The sequence below is a fragment of the Chinchilla lanigera genome, unplaced genomic scaffold (genome assembly GCF_000276665.1).
Source record: "Chinchilla lanigera isolate Chin_1 unplaced genomic scaffold, ChiLan1.0 scaffold00080, whole genome shotgun sequence".
In the NCBI taxonomy this organism is placed as follows: domain Eukaryota; kingdom Metazoa; phylum Chordata; class Mammalia; order Rodentia; family Chinchillidae; genus Chinchilla; species Chinchilla lanigera.
In genome coordinates, this window is record NW_004955481.1 from 3,988,683 (window position 1) to 3,995,316 (window position 6,634).

A 6,634-nucleotide genomic window follows, 5' to 3' on the forward strand; every position below is an offset into this window, starting at 1 on the left:
TTTTGGTTTTTCTCCGGTACCGGGAACCGAACTCACGACCTTGCGCTTGCCAGGCAGGCGCTTTGCCGCTGAGCTAAATCCCCAGCCCCAACCCCAGACTTATTTCACTTTTTTCTTCCCCACTAGCATGCAGTTGGTACACATTCTTCCCATCTGTGTGTGTGTGTGTGTGTGTGTGTGTGTATGTGTGTATGTGTTTGTGGTATGTGCTTTATGAGCTGGAAATTCAGAGCCTCACACATGCCAGGCAAGAGCTCTACCACAGAAGTACATCCCCGTGTAAAAATATATTTTATAGCTAGGCATATACCTATAGCCCCAGCACTTGAGGCTGAGGTAGGACTGGTCTACACAGTAAAACTACCCTGAACTACATAGTGAGATCCTGGGATTACAGGCATGTGCTACCACACCTGACTTATGTTCAGTTTCTCTATCTTTCTGAACAAGCTAAAGATTTGACCTTTTTTTTTTTTTTTTTTTTTTGAGACAGAGTCTCACTTTGTGGTTGAGGCTGGCCTTGAGCTCACTATGTAGCCCTAGCTAACCTCAAACTCATAGCAATCTTCCTGTCTCAGCCTCCTGAGTGCTGGGGCCCCAAGTATGCACCACCATGCCCACCTCAGGATTTGACTTTTTTATTCCTGTCTTCTATAGTAATACCTGTTCTTTTTTATTATTAGTCACTAATATTTATGTGTAGATTTTTTTTTTTGCGACAGGATCTCACTATGCAGTTCAGGCCTGCCTTGAACTCACTTTGTAGCCGAAGCTGGTCTCGAACTCGCAATGATTCTCCTTCCTCAGCCTCCCAAGTCCTGAGATTACAGGCATGCGCCACCATGCCCGGCAATGTGTAGATGTATTAAAATGAATTATTCATTCTTAATTCCCACCTCCATCCTTCTCTTGTCTCTTTCCCATTTACAAAAGATCTCACCTCATTTACTATTATCTGTCTCTTATTTTACTCTTTACTTATATTTTGGGTTTCTCATATAAGAGAAACCATGCAATGTCTAAACTTGTGTGTCTGATGTATTTCTTTCTTTTTTTTTTTTTTGTCTTTTTGAGACAGGGTCTTGCTATGCAGTTCAGGCTGGCCTTGAGCTCACTTTGTAGCCCAGGCTGGCCTTGAACTCACAACGATCCTCCTGCCTCGGCCTCCTCAGTGCTGGGATTACAGACGTGTGCCACTACGCCCGGCTGTCTGATGTATTTCACTTAACATTATGGTCAGTTTTAGCACACGCTGTCAAATAATTTTTGAAGGTGCATCCATTTTCCTACAAATAACTCAAGTTTTTTCTTCCTTATGACAGAATAGTGCTCTAGTGTGTGTAAATATCACATTTTCTTTATCCATTCATCTATTGATGAATGTGGGCTGCTTCTAAGATGTAGCTATAGGGGCTGGGGATTTAGCTCAGCGGCAAAAAGCACCTACCTGGTAAGCGCAAGGTCGTGAGTTCGGTTCCCGGTGCCGGAGAAAAACCAAAACCAAAAAAAAAAAATCTAAGATGTAGCTATTATTACGAATGGTGTTGCTATGAACCATAGGTATGCATGTGCCACTAATATGATGCCTTTAACTCTTTTGAGAAGATACCTAGAAGGGGAGTAGCTGTGTCTATACTGATTTCCATAGTGGTTGTACTAGTTTACATTCCCACCAACAATGTACAAGCCACACTCAGCCTTGCCAGCATTTGTTATTATTCGATTTCTTGAAGATAGCCATTTTTTTCTGGAGTAAGGTGGAATCTCAGTGTGTTTTAATATGCATTTCTCTAAAGACAACTGTTTAATCTCTTTGTTAAGATTTGTCTTAAAAACCTAAATGTCCATGTTTTTCTTTGTCTTTTTTTTTTTTTTTTTTAATCTTTTTGAGGCAGGATCTCACTATGCAGTTCAGGCTGATCTTGAGCTCACTTTGTAGCCCAGGCTAGCCTCAAACTCACAATGATCCTCTTGCCTCAGCCTCCCGAGTGCTGGGATTACAGGCGTGCGCCACCATGCCTGGCTGTCCATGTTTTTCATTGCTAGAATTTCTCTTTGGTTCTTTTTCAAATCCACTCTTCCTTCTAATATCTTATTCCTATCATATAAATTCTGCTTCTTCCTTTATATATTGGAACATATATGTGTGTGTGGTATCAGAAGACTAAACCCAAGACCTTGCTCTACCACTGATCAACCCTTTAAAAAAATTTTTATTTTGAGACAGATTCTCATTAAATTGTCCAGGTGGGTTTGAATTTGCACTCCTCCTAGCCTCAGTCTCCCAAGTTGCTGGGCTTACAGGTGTGTGTGCCTAGGCCCAGTTATTTGAACATTTTAAACATTTATTTTAAACATATTTCAGAAATTGAGACATATTTAGGTTGTCCTTTCATCTATAATTCATTGGTTGTGGGGCTGGGGATTTAGCTCAGTGGCACAGCACCTGCCTGGCAAGCGCAAGGTCGGAGTTCGATTCCTGGTACCGGAAGAAAAATTTAAAAACAAAAAAACAAAAAAAAAAACCAAAAATATAATTCATTGGTTGTAAATTTCTTCATTCACTGCTTCTGACAACTCTCTACCATGACATTTGCTTCTTTATTGATTTGTTTCCTCAGGGGCAAGATCTTGCTTATTCTCTTGATTTTGGACAAATTCCACTAAGAACTGTTTTGTGTTTTTCTAATGTAAGTACTTTTCTGTATTTCACCACTTCCAGACAATGTTTTACTAATTTCTCGGAAGGGTTCTCAAAGAGCAAGTCTAGTATATATTAAGAGCTACTTCTGACACTGGCACAGAATTGGAGGCCTGGGTTTTCATCCCACAGACTCCAAGTGGATACCCGCTCTCTAGCTGTGTTCCGTGGCCCACTGGCGTAGCTTTTCTAGAACCTGTCTTATCTACAAGACAGCCCTTTTGTTCTTGGCTTTAAACAGGAAACCTGGTTCCAGCTCATGGGCCTGAGGCCACATCTCCCATCCCCAGAGAGGCATTAAATTCCTGATTCTGATACCCTATGGGACACTGGCTTCAGCCTATGATAAGTGAGGTCTGAGTATTCTGTGACTGGTCATGAGGGACCCAACAAGAATTTTTTTAGATAAACTTTTTATTTAAACACTAACATTCTTATAAAAAGGGCACAAATCATGAGTGAATAATGTGATGAATTTTTATAACATACCTATATTTATAGAACTGCCACACAGACCAAGACATACGGCTTTACCAGAAGCCCCACCCAAAACCTGTTTAGCCCCCTTGGGTCACTATAGAGGTAATCAATACTCTATTTTCTAACAGGATAGATACAATTGTCACCATGTTTTTGTTTTTGTTTTTGTTTTCGTTTTGCCTTTTTGAGACAGTGTTTCACTTTGCAGCTCAGGCTGGCCTTGAGCTCACTTTGTAGCCCAGGTGGACCTGGAACTCACAGTGATCCTCCTGCCTCAGCCTCCAGAGTGCTGGGATTACAGGCGTGCACCACTACTCCTGGCCACCATGTTGTATTTTATATACATGGACCCATGCTATATGTACTCTTCTATGTCTGGCTCCTTTGATCAATTTTGTGAACTTCACTAGTGTCATTTCATGTACTTATTTATTTATTCTCCTCACTGTATAGTATGTTATGAAAATACTGCAGTTTAAAAACCCATTCTAGTTTTGCTAATCACTTAGATATTTCTCTACTTTGCAACTATTATGACTAGTGTTGTTATGAACATTTTTTTTTTGCTAAAAAATGTTATTTTGAGAATATACCTAGGAATGGAATGTACCTAGGAGTGGAATTCCTGGGTCATAAATATGGGTCAGTTTTAGCACACGCTGTCAAATAATTTTTGAACATTTACTAGTTTACATTCCCACCCACAGGACAGAGCAGCATTGATGTCTGTGAGTCACATATTGGAAGGTTCAGTCAGAACCAGAACAGATCTTGTCTTTCAGTACACTGGGTCAAGACCTATTACTATTCCTTTTCAAGGCAAATGAATTGACCGATGTGAGAACCCCTGGTGCGTGTCTTTTGTATTTCACCATATATAACCACAAAGTATGTCGGGTTTGCTGAGCTTCTACCATGAGCTGGGCAGTGTTCGAAGAGGCCGTCTCGTTTTCACTACACCCCTTCCTCTGAGGTAGGTATTGTTATTATTCACATGGTTCAGGTGGGGTTGCTGCCACCCAGAAAGATGAAATGATTATCTCTGCCTCACAGCACCTAAAGTGACAGAGCTGGAACAGCCTGATGCCACAGCCTGGGGCTTTGTGCTGCGCTGAAAATCCGTGCTTCTTCACTTTCATTCCAGTGTGAGCTCAGCCTTTTCTAAAAAAGAGTCTTAAAAAAAAAAAAATTAAAATAAAAAAATAAAAAAGATTCTTTCAGCCTTCTTAAAGACCTAGAGTTTAGAGCTATATATTGTCAGGTACAAATGATTGGACCAGATGAAATTTGTCCAGAGGCTGTTTAAGAGGAAGGTCTTTGCACCAGCAGTTGAAAGCAGGTAGTCACCTTGAAGAATTCTGTCCCAGAAAGTCTTCCTTCTGTCAGGTGTGTTATGTGTTACAGTGACTCAGTGCTGGCCCATAGTGGCACTCAGCAATATCGACTGAATAGAAGTCAGAAAAATTCACTTTTGTGCTTTTGACCAGAGACCCTGTTGGCTGCACTCCTGGTTTCTTGTCTCTAACCACCAGGGGGCGCATACGTCTGTTCTCAGAGCATCCTCATTCCCAGCCCAGTTCTGAAAGCAAGTTCCCAGAACACAAAGGGAAGGGACGAACCCCACTGGAAAGCTCTGAATTTAGGCGGACAAAAATCCATTAGAATTAGTGTTTTCAGGGTAGGTCCACAGCCTACCAAGGATGTGTGGTTAAAGTGCAGACTCTGGCTTCTCACCCCAAACCTAGAGAATCAGACTGTCTGGGAATAGGGCTGGGAATTACATGTCAAACAAACTCAACAAGTGATTTCCTCATCCAGCCCCATGCATGTGGTACTACATTCAAACTACCTGTGTTCAGCGTTGACTTTTTTGTGTGTATCTGTGTGTGTGTCTTTTTGAGACAGGGTCTCACTATGGGGTTTAGGCTGACCTTGCACTCACTTATGTAGTCCAGACTGGCCTCAAACTCACAATAATCCTCCTGCCTCAGCCTCGAGTGCTGGGATTATAGGCGTGTGCCACTACGCCCAGCAACGTTGACTTTTGTACATGTTGTTATGGTATATCTCTAGATGTTTCCCTAAAGCCTCATACACTAATAGGTGTGGCTTTTGGGAGGTGAATGGATCATGGGGACGTGATACTCATCAGTGGATTAGTCCACTGAGTTTACAGCTAAATGTGATGGTTGGAGATGGGTCACTGGGGGCGTGGCCTGGGAGAATCTGTCTGTCTCCCTCGCCCCTTGATCTCTCTCTTTCCCCTGCCGGGCCATGAGCTCCTTCACCTCTGCGATGCCCCTCTGCTATGCCACCCTGCCTTAGAGCCAGCCGACTACGGATGAAACCTCTACAAACCCTTTCCTCTTTAGAGTTGCAAATGTCCTGTACTGTATCTCAGTAAGGAGGAAAGTAACTAAAATACATATTATCAATGTAACCACTGGTGATTCAATCAACCTGCAGCTCACTGTTATTATATGAGGAGACATAAAAACACACCTAGCTCTTGGGGTTGCTATAAGTAATAAATCAATCAATTCACGTGAAAGATCTTAGGACGGTGCCTGGTAGGGTCTTAGCATGATTTAAGATTTAAGATGTCATTGTTAATCTCAGGTGGGAGTGAGGTGCAAGGGCAAAATCTTGGTGGATGGGCTTCTGAAGAAGTTTGAGAAGTGGTAATTACTTTAGTAAACACATGTATTTACACTTACCTGAACATTACACAATGTGTGTATGTATCAAAGCGTATGTATCAAAAAATTGTACAGATTTACCCCATAAATCTGTACAATTTTGTATATCAGTTAAAATGAAAATAAAGAAATATATAAACAAATAACAAAAGTATGAAGAAGTTTGAGATGTATGATTCTAGTTCAGGCTGTGCTACTCTCCAGCTGTGCAACTTGACATAGGACAAATCACATAACTCCCCTGGGCCTCAGTTTCTGGACACATAAAATGAAGGGGTGGGATACATTGGTGTGTGAAATCCCTTCCAGTGCTGATGTTCTACGCAAACTTCATGGTGTTTGAGGCTCCTCATGACCACACAGAGGGGCACACGCATGTACACACATGGATGTAAATGTGCATAGCTTCCTTCCTCTCTGTTCCTACAACCCCTGTGCACTTCTACCATCTGCACTCACATCACTGTCTCCGTCCCCTGGGTGTTTGAGGAGGGCAGGTCTTTATCAGAGCCTACGAGCTGTGCTTGCCTGTAGCATGGTTTCGGGGAAATAAGTATCACTTGTACTGGAAAAAGTGGAAATATAAAATGTGACACCAATGTGAGGAATGAGGATAATTTTTATTCCTAGTTGATCTTTAAGAAAATAGCAGTTAGGGGGCTGGGGATTTAGCTCAGCGGCAAAGCGCCTGCCTTGCAAGCGCAAGGTCGTGAGTTCGGTTCCCGGTACCAGAGAAAAACCAAAACCAAAAAAA